Source organism: Sitophilus oryzae, unplaced genomic scaffold, assembly GCF_002938485.1.
Source record: "Sitophilus oryzae breed Bouriz unplaced genomic scaffold, Soryzae_2.0 scaffold_359_pilon_pilon, whole genome shotgun sequence".
In the NCBI taxonomy this organism is placed as follows: Eukaryota; Metazoa; Arthropoda; class Insecta; order Coleoptera; family Curculionidae; genus Sitophilus; species Sitophilus oryzae.
In genome coordinates, this window is record NW_022146928.1 from 1,295,852 (window position 1) to 1,309,866 (window position 14,015).

At 30.7% G+C, this 14,015-nt stretch overlaps 1 protein-coding gene across 1 annotated transcript in view; it reads right to left on the minus strand.

The window, feature by feature from the left end:
- The window catches only part of LOC115885044 (facilitated trehalose transporter Tret1-like), a 91,090-nt gene extending 88,161 nt beyond the window's left edge, over positions 1-2,929 (minus strand). Inside the window, exon 1 of the mRNA XM_030903792.1 lies at positions 2,726-2,929. The gene's annotated coding sequence lies outside the window, so the exon portion shown is untranslated. The remainder of the gene's footprint in view (positions 1-2,725) is intronic.
- Positions 2,930-14,015: the final 11,086 nt, after the last annotated feature.

The following is a 14,015-nucleotide window of genomic DNA, read 5'->3' on the forward strand; positions in this document are numbered from 1 at the left end:
CCGTACATGCGTTCATACAGCCAAATAAAATAACAAATAAAATAAGAAGTCTTTATCTTTTAACTTCTTGTTTTATTTTATGTGAAAACGGCTTTGCGCACGCTTAATTCTAACCTACAAATATTTTCAGTTTGGATTTAATTTATTTTATAATTTCACATAAGTAAAATGTATAATATAGTAGGCAACTAATAAATAAATATACTATAAATAGTAAAATTACTATAAACAATCGTAAAAGTTAACTTTTATCCAGCCTCATCGTACTGCGCATGAGCAAATATATATTTCTTATTTTATTTTATTTGACTGTATGAACGCACACAAATAAGAATTCTTTATTTCTTATTTTATTTTATTCTTATTTTATTTTATTTGGCTGTATGAACCCACCACAAGTCTAAAGCTTAGGTAGGCTATGCAAAAATTTAAACTAACTAGTTCGCGTTGGTCTAGTGGTTTATCTAATTTGCATACCTACGTAATTTATGTAAATGTCATTGTCTATTGTGTATTTGGTCGTTAAATGTCACGGAATCTTCATTATTTATACGCTGTTCCATGTTTTTAACTCATAGCTATGAACACGTATAATTTTTTCAGCATTTTATTTTGTTCAGACCTACTGGCGTCAGCTATTACTTTATGTTCCATAGGAGAATTTTTCAATTTTTATACTTATTGATTTCGACAGATTACAGAAGTACACGACAGATAAGTTTTCATTAAAAAGTAACCAATTACAGAGTTTGAGATAATATGAGCGAAAAATCATAAACTCTACTAATCATATTTTTTATACTTATAAATAAATAAATAAATTGAAAAAAAAATGGCACAAAGTTGCACATAGTGTAAAGAAAAATGTCAAAAATCGACACTCCTGTCAACTATAATAAATAAATCTAAGCCTTATCAACATTTTTTATGTACGTCATTATACAGGGTGGTACGAACTGTATTCGGGAAACTTCGGCAGCATATTCTGCAATTAAAAATAAGTAATAAAGTTCATATACATGTATGCCCTAAAATGCTTCATTTCGGAGATACAGGGTGTAGAAGTTTCATTGTTATTTCAGTTTTTTCCAAATAATTTCTGAAGCCACGTCAATATTTGGATGAAAATTGGCGTCTGGTAGTTTTTTGACATGAGAAATTTGATTTTGATTTCAATATGACTCCTACTTGTAGAGGGCGCCACATACATGGTTTTAACTCTTTTAAAAATTAATAACTAGTCTAGTAGTTTTTTTTAACTAGTTTGAAGAGTAATAACTTTTTGTCCATAACTGTATAAAACCACTCATTAATAAAATATACATTTACGACGTTTTTTATGAAAAAAAGTCTCTTGGTAAAGATCGCTAAGAGTAAAAGGTTCTCGAGGTATTTGGAATCTAAATTACCGATACCTGTCAAAAATATATTAAAAAAATTAATATATATAAATTAAGAAAATATATGTATTTACAATATTCCCAGATAGCAGCGGTTGACTTTTTGGTTGACAGTTGATCGAACGTAATGTTATCATATGCTTGTGTCATTTGTCAAAATTCTACCGCGGCATCAAATAGCACCATAATTTTAATTCAATATTTTCAAATTTACTGGATAATCCGCAAATTTTTTTGGCCAAAATTACCTATTAAAACCCGGACTTTTGAGGTTTTTTTTTTAAATTCTGCTGTTCGTGAATTCGAACGGATCCCTGAATTCAATTCTGCATAGAAAAATTGAGGGTGCAGTTTAATAAAACTTACAACTTCATCATTACTCTTTTTTTTAAATATACTCTCTACAACATATTTTTAGGATATTTTTTAAAACACTTACGGACACCTTTTTAAACCATTTTTAAGCAATTTTTATGTTAATTTTTTTCTTTGTCAACAAACAATGTCAAATATCTTCGTCAACGGCGATATTCGACTTCTACTCACTAATGGGCCACCCTGTATTTTTACATTATATTCTTGTTACCAATGACTTTGTTGCTTATAATGTTGATAATGATCATTGCGATTTAAAACAATAATTATTTTTTAAGAGATTTAAAACTCTCTTAGAATATTGCATCAGAAATTTTGAACTGTCAAACTGCCTTTAATCACAAAACTTTTTAATCACAAGCTAGGTATATTTAATCATTGTGTTTACTTGTGAAAATTTGGAATATGATTTAATATTAGGTACATATTATAAATTATAGACCCAATAGAGAAAAAATAAAATTAATTAAAATATATAAGTACAGTTACTAATTTCATATGACACTTAAAATAATAAGCAATAATATTGATAAAAAAATATTTAAATAAAATTACATTTTTAAAGAGTTCTTTCTCTTTACAATAATCAGCTTCTATTTTACAATTGTATTGTAATAAAAATTGTTTGCGATAAGAAAGGCCTTTGTTTTTATTAGGTTGAAATAGAAATATGCAGTATTACAATGCAGATATTATGCCAATTGTTAATTTCCTCAACAATACAAAATTTACTAGATATTTTTGGTTTATTATGTATTGTATACAATATCAAGTTAATGTTTGAAAGACGAAATTCTATTTTTTTACTAATTTTGTTACCAATTTTGTTAAAGTTCTCGCCAACTACTTCTATTTAATTCAACAATGATTATACCAATTTTTTGACTATTAATTCTGAATTAAATAGAATACTCGTACTAGAATTATACTAATCGATAAAATAACCTTACCTTATTTACGTCACGCACACTAAATCCACGAAAACTATAATTCGCGTACTCTAAAATTCAAAAGAATAGCCTCAAAAAAAAAACAAAGGAATATTTTAAAAAACACAGCCAACTTAGTAAGAATAAGACCGACTCAACATCGCCGAAACAGCTGAAAACCGCTCGACCCAGCCAACGCTTCGCTTCGTGCGAATGTGTGTACCCCACGGGTGATCGTCAGCTGTTTTTCCTCCTAGTTCCAATATTGGATATCGATGGCGGCCTACCGTGATCCTAGCGTTGGCGGAAAGTACCAAGGATCGTCAAATAGACAGCGATGTCACTGGAGTCCCTATATGAAATAGGGCTTCTCTGATTCAGATAATTGCATAAAATATAGATGCAAATATCTAAGATTAGAAGGAAGGAAGGGGGAAGGGTAGGGCTTCACAATGCAAATTGTATTTTTTTATTTATTTTTGCGGTTCGTTCATAAATATCAATCGATATAATTTGTGTTTTTGCGACTTAAGTCTTTATCTTGATTAAATACATAGATATACAGGGTGAGTCTTAAATAAGTGCAAATATTTTCAGGGGTGGTATATTTCGACCCCAGAAACACGTCTATGAGTTTTTTTTTTCGCAAAAAAATACGTTGAAAATCGTGCATTTTCTTTTAAATCTCACTGTATATTTTTTGAAAGCTTTTTAGAACTGCCTGTTCACCGCAAATTTTCCCACGGTATAATTTCTTAATCTCTGATATTACCACAGATTATACAGATTATAAACTTATCGTCAAAAGCATTGTTTTTCGTGGTTCCAATTTTCGGAGTCGCGCACTAGTTAGGTTACTAGTTTGCGCACATAGGACGCCAACTTATAGCCTCTGAAATTGTGCACAGCGCCTGACCGGCCCAGTTATTACGCTGTTTAAACGCGAGTTTATTTTTGCGCACAGGAAATTCTACTCGTTTGCGCATTACCATAAAAACAAATTTCGTACCACGAATTAGGGACAAGATTTTTATCTGTATATATACATATAATATACCTATAATCTGTGATATTACTATAGTTACGGCTTTACTCTATGGTTACAGTTACTAAAAGGGATGCAATTACAGAAAAAATTCGGTAGCTCTCAATTAAAAAAAAAATCATTTTTTTTAAAGTACAGGTTTCTAATTTATAAATGAAGATGACATGACAGTCCCTATGTTGACTATTGTCTATGGTCTAGTTTTGTCTAGTTGGCAAAATGTTGGTGAAAAAAATGGTATAATAAAATTTGATAGACAATTAAATTGTGCATCTGATTCACGTAAAATATATAGGGTGTTCCATTTAAATTAAACAAGTTATTGCCGTTTAAAGCTAGTAATTATTTAATATAAATTTTTGGACACTCTGTATAAGGTAGTCAAATTTTTATTATTGCAACACAATATCTGCTCAATAAATAATCTTCAGTAAATATTCAGTTTTAAAAACTTTGATACCCTTGGAGAAATGAAGCCTTAAAATTTTTACTGTAATTTCATAAAATTGAAAATATTTCAAAAACGGTAAGGTTTATTACCAAAGTATGATAAACCTTAATCAAATTTACCTTTATTTTAATCGTAGAATCTATCTATACAGGGAATCTATCGTAGAATCTATCTATACAGGGAGTTTTTAAATTTAAAAAAATACACATTATTAAATTAAATTAAATTTAAAAAAATACAACTATAATACCCAAGCAGCATTTGGACGTCGGGACAACGTTGTGTCACGCGACCAAACGTCGGGGCGCAACGTCGGCACAACCTCGTGCCAACCCTAGTCTGCACTAGTTTGGAGAATAATTTTTGGGTCGAAACGACGTTGGATACCGACGTTGGCTAGAAGCCTAATTTAGTACAAACTGCAACGTTGTTTAAAATCCTAATTTACAGAAATACAAAACTAATATGGCGTCTAAGTCGCGTTTTATCCTAAATTGGGATAATTATAGTAAAAATATTATTTTTATGATTTAGTTAGAGACATATGTCAGATGACAGTGAAGGAAAACAAAACAAAAGTATTTAAGTGTGGAGGATGTTTGAAGATCATAATTATTGAAACGCTTTAACCGACTCTGTAACTCGTTACCCAAGGCAAAAAAGTTAAACGCAAACAACTTAATTGATAAATGTATTGTTTCTACTTTGAAAAATACTAATGGTCCTTAAAATTAAAGTAGTTTTAAAAATTTTCTTGAATTTTTTTTTAGTAAAATGAGAATAATTTATTCGCAGTCGAAAAAATTGTTTCCGCGTGTTTTTTAGGATCAAATATTTCAAGTTAATGTATTCAAAAAGCAGGAATTGCTATTTTAGGAGCGAAACATTTTCTTATTTAACAACATGGCGGCTTTCGCTTTGTTGTTTTGGAGATTAAGATGGAGTAGTTCGAGTAGTCGCATACTGGACTAATAAAGTCGCAGTTCGGCCTTAACAGGTGGTATACTAGTCGCAAAATTGCCTAATTTAGTCATCCTAGAGTCTAGCTTGTGCCGCCCTCTATAATCTAAATAAACGAGGGAGTGGATAAACTATCGGTAATATATGTCGATGTATATTTAAATTTAGTTTTATATTACCTTTCTTATGTCCCATTTTAATTAAGTTTTTTTTTTATAAAAACAAAACAGCACTGAACTGTCTGACTGAACAGAACAATGAAGTGAAAATTTAAGATTTAAGGTTATGGTTCAATACAGTTGCAAAAAGGTAGTGACTCGACGTCCTACCAACGTAAGAATAAGGAAATCTAAACAACGTTGGAATTAGTAAACCAGACGACGTTTGCATAACGTTGGAATAGGTCCTGAAACTGACGTCGGAAAACTCTATATTGTCCAACGTTGTAACTACGTTGTCCGAATAACCTAAAGATCACTTAAGCAAAAAAGGTTACAAGACAACGTTTATTCGACGTCGCAGAAGCTTCTACTTTGCTGTAGTACTAGTCCAACGTCGGCACAACGTTATAAAAACGTTTAAATTTATTTTAATACCAAAGGTAGGGAGCTAACTATTTTTTGTAACTAATCCAACGTTGTGTTTAGTAAACATGTGGTCGCAAGTCGTGAAAATGCTACTTGGGTAATTTTTACATATTTAGGACACTCTGTATCTTGTAAAAATATTTTTAAATTGTAGCTCTAATAGTCCTTCAAGGAACCCAAAACTTACAATTTGTAAAAATCTAATCGTTTAGCCACAATACTCCGTGTCGTATGTGGTGACAACCCTGTATTTACCCATATCTTAGGATTATGGAAAGTTATCAAAAAGGAAGCCAAAAATGGAATAACATAAAGGGTGTTCCATTCAAAAAAAGTCATCCCGATCCAATCACTTTCTTGAGCCATCCTGTAGAAGATAAATATTTTCCTGAAATACATCCTAATACATACTTTAGGTTGTAGCCCACTCCAACTAAGTTTCCAAGCAATTTTATTCTAGCATCTGTAGCCCGACGCACTATTGCCGGACCCTGTATTATAATCCTGAAATGATAATATCTGAGACAAATATATATTTTTTTTGTAAAGTTTTGTGCACGACAAGTAGAGGGCATTATACTACTGAAATTACAACATATTTATTGATTTAAAAAGAGACAATTGATAGTATATATCAATACACAGTAGTTTCCAAGATAATTCATAGATGTCACGTATAAATGTAAATATATAAAATCATATTTTAAATTTATAATTTTTTATAAAGGGTTAGAATCAGAAAAATACAAAAAATAAAAATATACTAGGTGTACGATCGAACATAAATTGCGTCAGAGTTGGCTTAGAAATGAAGATCGCCGTCGTCCGTCATTTAATATATAAAATTAAATGGCAAATGTCATCGACCTTTCCACGCAAATTTGGCGCTTTTTTAACCACGTTAATATGACCAGTTTTCGTAATATTTTATCAATAAGTATCAATTATTATTATTAATACCAAATCAATTATCTTTACTTTCGTTTTATCAAATCTATCTACAGATAAAACTTACTAATTGCATATGCATTTGTATGTTAATGCATGCGTATCTCGTTTATTTTATTACCTATTTTAAGTCAAACATTTGACGCAAATATATTACTCAACAAAATAATTCATAGTATGGAAACGCTGATTAAGAAACTAAAATTAGTAATTTTTTAGTTATTTTTTATAGAAGACGATAAAATGGTATTTTACCCTCGACCGAACAGATTAATTCACGAGCGATAAAATTGCCAGTGAATTAATTTCGGGAGACGATAATGCAACTTTATCGTCGTGTATAAAACAATATTTCTTTCCATAGCGAGTTACGTTATATTATTAAAAATATTCAGAAATTATTATTTCAAGGAATTTATTAGGAGTAGAAAAAATATTGTGCTGGGTTGGCGTTGGTTTCTATGTAATTTGACAAATAAATAAATCTGTCTCTTTAGTTGTCAGTTTGGTTTGGTTGAATCAATATCTTTTAATTCTCTTTCGTGTCGATTGCTGATTGAATTGGAGCCAAAAATGTTTTTATTTTTTATCTTGAAAACGAGAAGAGATAGACTAATAAAATTTTATGGAAGCATTACTGTTATGAAAACACACTTTCTGGCATTTTTTTTACTTTTTTAAAATGATTGGGAGGGGTTGAAATAAACTACCCCAATCATTCTTGTTAACGAAATCTAAAAAAAAATCTTATCAAACACATGCAAAAAAATTAATTTGGATAGTTTAGTTTGTTTAGAAACTCTTCTGTTTTTTTGATAAAACTCACTGATTTGAAATTAAAAAATAAAATGTAAAGCATTACATGTCATTTAGATTCTTTATATAAAAATGTTTTTTGTCCTGACATGTAATGCTTTACATTTTATTTTTTAACTTCAAATCGGTGAGGTTTATCAAAAAAAACAAAAGAGATAAAAAAGTTTCTAAACAAACTGAACTATTCAAATTAATTTTTTTGCATGTGTTTGATAAGATTTTTCTTTAAATTTCGTTAACAAGAATGATAGGGGTAGTTTATTTCAACCCCTTCCACTCACTTTAGAAAAGTGAGAAAATTACCAGAAAGTGTGATTTCATAACAGTAATGCTTCCATAAAATTTCATTAGTCTATTGCTTTTCGTTTTCAAGATAAAAAATAAAAACTTTATTTTTCAGCCATCTTTGTGTCGCGATATCTCCCTAATGTTTGACTTGCGATCCAACGTTTATAAAGCAAACTACCTTTTATTTTGAACAAGGAATCACCCCCTGAAGTTTTTCGCATTTCTTTTGAAACACCCTTGTATAGAGGGTACCTAACTAATTAGATTTGGGGATGATCTGGCAATGGTGGTATTTGCAAAAACTGAAGAGGCACTGATGAACACTGCCAATATTAGTTTGATTAGAACATTAAATTGGATGAAAAAAAGATACTTCAATTTAGCATTGCACAAGGCGGAAGCTATTTTGTTGGCAACCAAAAGGAAAATATCTGAAATATATTTTAACCTTGAATATATAAAAATTAAATTCACCAAAACCATTAAATACTTCGAGAGTCTGGCTCGATACTAAGATGAAATTTGGCAAAGACATTGGCATAACTATAATCAACGCAAGCAAAACATTAACTGTACTTCCAAATGCCGCTGGACTAAAAGCTTCTAAGAGAAGGGAGTCAGGGGAGGGGAAGGCTTCTCTAGTGGGAGTCATTCACTCCCAACTTCTGTATGCTGCGAATAGCGGTTATACCAGAGTAAGTAAGTTATACAGCGAACAGCGGCTATAAGAGTCGGCAGTGCCTACAGAACCATTTTTGCAGAGACTGTTCTTGTTATAACACGGGTATACCCCCAATGCATCTCTTGGTTCAAGAACGAGTTGAAACCTACCAAGGAACTTTTTTGAAGGAACATATTTGAATGGATAATATGGCAAGAAAAATGGATCAATATCAACGGCAAGTATGGAAGGTGGACCTAAAGTTTAATTCCTAATATTAGAGAATGGATACAGAGACTATGTCCATACGGTGAAGTAGATTATTATACCGCCCAGGCTCTATCAGGCCAGTTTTTAGTATTTCAAAACTTATCTATTCAATGAAGAGAAATCACAAACAAACCATTGCATATACTGCAATGAGATAGATGATGCTCAACATACCTTTTTGTCGAAGTTTAAGATGGTCTGGGTTAAGACATCAGTATTCCATAGCTATGAGCCTAAAGGGAGGAGAAACAAACTGGACCTTGGTCTATGCAGTAATAAAAGGAATCCAAATAACTGAAGAAGATGAAGCTCGTAGAAATACGTAGACAGTCCTCACGAGAAAAAAAACTATTTTTTATATAAAAAACATTTTGAGTATAGCTAACTCTATATATTTAACTATTACAGATTTAACTAGATGCCGTTATACAGGGTGGTCCGAACTGTATTCCGGAAACTTTGGTAGTGTATTCTGCAGATAAGTAAAAAACTTTGTATAAATGTATTTCCTAAAATGCTTAGTTTCGGAGATACAGGGTGTAGAAGTTTCATATTTATTTCGATTTTTTCCAAATAATTTCTGAAGTAACGTCAAAACATCAATTTTCATCTAAATATTGACGTTACATCAGAAATTATATGGAAAAAAATCGAAATAAAAATGAAACTGCTACACCCTGTATCTCCGAAACTAAGTATTTCAGGACATACCTTTATACGAACTTTTTTACTTATGTTTATCTGTAGAATATGCTGCCGAAGTTTCCGGAATACAGTTCGGACCACCCTGTATACATTTTTATAAAAGTTAAATTATGTCGACATGTCATTTTTAAAAATGGTCACTTCAAATAAATATTTATTTATTTTAAATAGCTTAGAGACGCTGGTAACAATAATTTAAACATTGGCGTGCTAAATAATGCTGTATATTATTAACCCAACAAAATCAGTTCTTGTTTAAACTAGTTTGGTTTAATGAATTTTAATTTGTCTGATTGATATCGCGAACATTTTTCTAAAAAAATAGCTCGTGATTTGTTACAGCTGTTAACATCGAGTTAATCTTTTTTATGGTTTTAAGTTAATGTAAAAATGTGTTTTTTTTTCTATGATACAATAGGTTGAAGTTACAATTAATTTGAGGTAGAAAACTCGACTCTTCTGAAGAGCTGAAGAACAGAAAACATAATCTTGTTGTTAAGTGACTGTCCGTATAGGTACTGTAGCTCTAAAGATATCTATAAAGTTAATAAACATCCAAACCATCTTCAGAGGCTCTTTAACCAAGAGTTTTGACGTCTGTCGATACCTAGATCTTTTCTTTGATTTTCTCTTCACTCATGTACAAAAAATCCCATACGAAGCGGGTAATTTTCGGAATTAATTACCCAAGTGCATCAAAATTACCGATAATTTTTCATGAAAGCAATTTTTTCTTCAATTACGCTTAAAGTAACGTTTCCAAATCGAGACATTTTTAGTAGGTATTCTAATTAAAAATTAAAAATAATTTTATAAATTTAATTTTTTCTTTGACCTTTTGTATATTTAGTTGTAATTTATTCTTGGTAAAAATAATTTACGTCGAAGTGACAAATGTGTCATTGTCACTTAGACATTCTGCGGGAAATTTTCGCCGGGTAATTTTCGATTTTAGCGGGCAATTTTCGCCGAAAATTGCCCGCTTCAAATTACCCGTTTAAAAAAAAAATTGTATTATCCTACGAATTGGCATGGCGAGGAGGAGAGGGAGGGAAATATTTTGTTTCCTATTTTAAAGATGATATTGATAATATAGAACAACCCACCGGTCGCATTGAATGCAACCAGATATTCGATAAAACCACCCAAGGAGGAGATAAACCTTGTGCTCCGTCAAAATGGCTGGTCATAAATAGAGGCCATAGAGGTCAAGCGGATATATGTCCAGTAAAGCTAATCAAAAAATTTATGGTAAAAAGAAAATTAATTAATGTTCCAAGATTGTTTTTAACTGTAAATCCTTCCTGGAAAATGGGTAAACGGTTTAAGAACCTTCCTGTTGGGAAAAATACGATTGGTCAATGAGTGTCTATCGAAGCGAAAAAATCAGGTTTGGTTAAGGAGAAAGTAAAAATTACTAATCATTCGCTACGTGCAACAGCTGTGCCGACACTACCAAAGAAGGGGGTTGAGGAGAACACAATGGTCAAAATAACTGGGCATGCAAACCCGAAGTCAATTAAACCTTACCTTCAACTCCATGATGAACATCATGCAAATTTGGTAGAAAAAATGAGAGACAATGAAACTGCTACAAGTTCTAATAATAATACTAATGTGTTTTTGTACCTACTCTAGGTTCTTTTAATATCAATTCAAATTCAGCATGTTTAAATTCAGCATCTTCAAGTACCGCAACGGACTCTAAACAAAATCATTTTTATAATTGTTTTTCACTGCAATTCTTCATGTAATTCCAAAGATTGTTCTTACTTTAATCAAGGAAAATTTTTCATTTTTCTATGTCGTAAGTTCTAAAAAAATTCTTTGGGTGTCTTAGACCTTTATTGGAAGATTCACATTCCATTTTACGGATGGTGGCTTCCAGGTTCTTGAGTTCCACTTTAAGGTTAATTCTCACTATACCCTCTGTTTCTATTCCATATCCGTTCCGTATTTTTTATTGTATTGAAGCTATACATAAGCTTCCGTTCCGTATCAGTTCCTTACTTTTTATTGTACAATTTATATAAGTACGAAAGTTTTATTTTAAAAATTTGTATCTTTTGAAAAGATAATCGTTTTAATTAAAAGGTGAAAGAATAAATAAATATCAGCAAAATTTTAACAGAGCTGGTACAAATGTAAGAACTTGACAACGCTGTTTCCGATACGCTTCAGTCCGTCCGTCAAAAAAATGTATGGAAGGAAAGAATATGAAACGGAAGGGAAACGGAACGGATAGTGTGCATTGTCCTATTCATTTACATGATATAATACTTTATGTAAACGTAAGTGAAACGAAAGGGAGCTGATATGAAAGGTATAGTGAGAATCAACCTTTAAGTTGCTTTCCACTTGGGAAGTAGAACGGTTCTGGTCCTACTGGTCTAGTTAGTGGAATGTTTGCCTCTTTTCTAGCTAGATCGTTTGCTTTTTCATTAATGTTTAACAGTTAATAATATTTATTTTTGTTTTTTTTTCATATGCATAAAATGTTTTGTTTCTATTTCGACGACCTTGTGTTAAGGCCTTTTGTATTTACACGTAGCGTGATGAGCAAATGCAAGACCAAGACCAAGATTCCCTTAGTTTTGTTCTTAGTATTTGTCTTGGTCTTGCTCAAGATTCTTTTAAATTTTTTTATGGAATTTTACTAGAAGCATTTTTTACATAACAATTCATCAAATAAATAGTGTGCACATGAACCTTAAAGAAAGAAGCAGTATTTATCCCATAAAAAAACTTTGATTTTTCAATATATTATTTTGAATTCAGCATGCCTAAATTTTATGAAAAAGTCGAGAAATCACTATATTTGCAGTAAATTAAAACAATCATTTTGAACAAATACCTAATTTTTATACCATATCATATTTATTGATTTTGAACGGTTCATAAAACATGAGCGCCTTAACTAATCCGGTAGTATTCAGTATTTTCAATTTTTATATAACCACGCTTTTCTTAAAATATTAAGTTTTGATATTTAAAATATCAATCTACTGGTTTGTAAGCATGGAGTAAAAAATAAATTTGTAAGTTTGAAATATGCGCATTCGCCATTTTGTCAAGAATTGATTTCTTTACCGAAATATATTATTTAATACAGAATACAGACTATATTATATTAGATGTTACACAATATATATAATAGATTGTGTAACAAAATGCAATAAGGGAAAAGAAAATTAGGATATTTATAATTTAAATACAATTCAGGTAGTTATACAGGGTGTCAAAAAAATAATATGTCTAACTTCGGTGTGTCATTCTACAGATAAAAATAAAACAAAAAGGTCCTATGAACGTATGCCGTAAAATGCTACCTGAAGAAGTTACAACCCACGAAAGGGTAAATAAAAATTAATTATTTTTTATACAAGACGATAAAATGGTATTTATATAAAACAATATTTTTTCCATAGCGAGTTACGTTTTAAAAAATATTCAGAAATTATTATTTCAAGGAATTTATTACGAGTAGAAAAAATATTGTGCTGGGTTGGCGTTGGTTTCAATGTAATTTGACAAATAAATAAAGCTGTCTCTTTAGTTGTCAGTTTTGAGTCAATATTTTTTAATTCTCTTTCGTGTCGATTGCTGATTGAATTGGAGCCAGAAATGGCTCAAAACGAAATAAGTAAATTACCAACAGATATTCAGACTGAGGCGACAAACGCCATATCCAAACTACTTCCATTTAAATCCCGAATAACAATATGAAAAGGAATACAAAAATTTTCAAAAATGGAAGCAATTAAAAAACGTGCGAGAAAAAATAAAGTTTTTAACCTATTCTCGCTGTTAAAGTATTATATAATCTACCCTTGCGATTAAAGTACTATTTTATCTACTATTTTTGATAGACAATTTTAACAGTTGCTATGGAAAAAATATATTTTGTTTATCTTTAAAAATATTGGTAAACAGTGATGTTTCTTGAAATTTGATAACTCCTCTTACACACATTTTAATGCCAAACCAAATGGCGATAGTGTAAAATTCTTTAAGAGCCCTGAAAGCATACTATCCATTAAGGTATAGAGTACTACTGGTCTTTTATTCTTATAGATATAGTAACTTCAATAAATGAGAATTAAAGCTAGGATTTTTATGTAAAAAAGGTGCTCTTCGTTTAGTTCGAAACGGTGAACGGGTTTCAAGATATTTACGTTTAAGAGTTTAGTATTAGCAAAATCAGGATATTAATTTATTTAAAATTTCTTTACATTTTATCTTGGATTTTATCATTTCACTAATACTAAAATCGATGCATCCTAACCTTTAAACGCAAATATGTTGAAAACAGTTCACCGTTTCAAACTAAACGAAGAGCACCTTTTTTACGTAAAAAAGTTCCTGCTTTTTGTGTCATTTATCCTTATAGATACAGCAAATCTATAAGGATAAAAAATATCTACCCTAGTAGAAACTATAGGTACGCTTCAGGGAATTTTATACGATCGGTATTCCTTTTGGCATTAAAATGTGTGTAGGAGTACCAAACCACAACCAAGCTTCAGGAAAAACGGTTTACCAGTGTTCTTAAAAATAATCAAAATATATTATTTTTATTT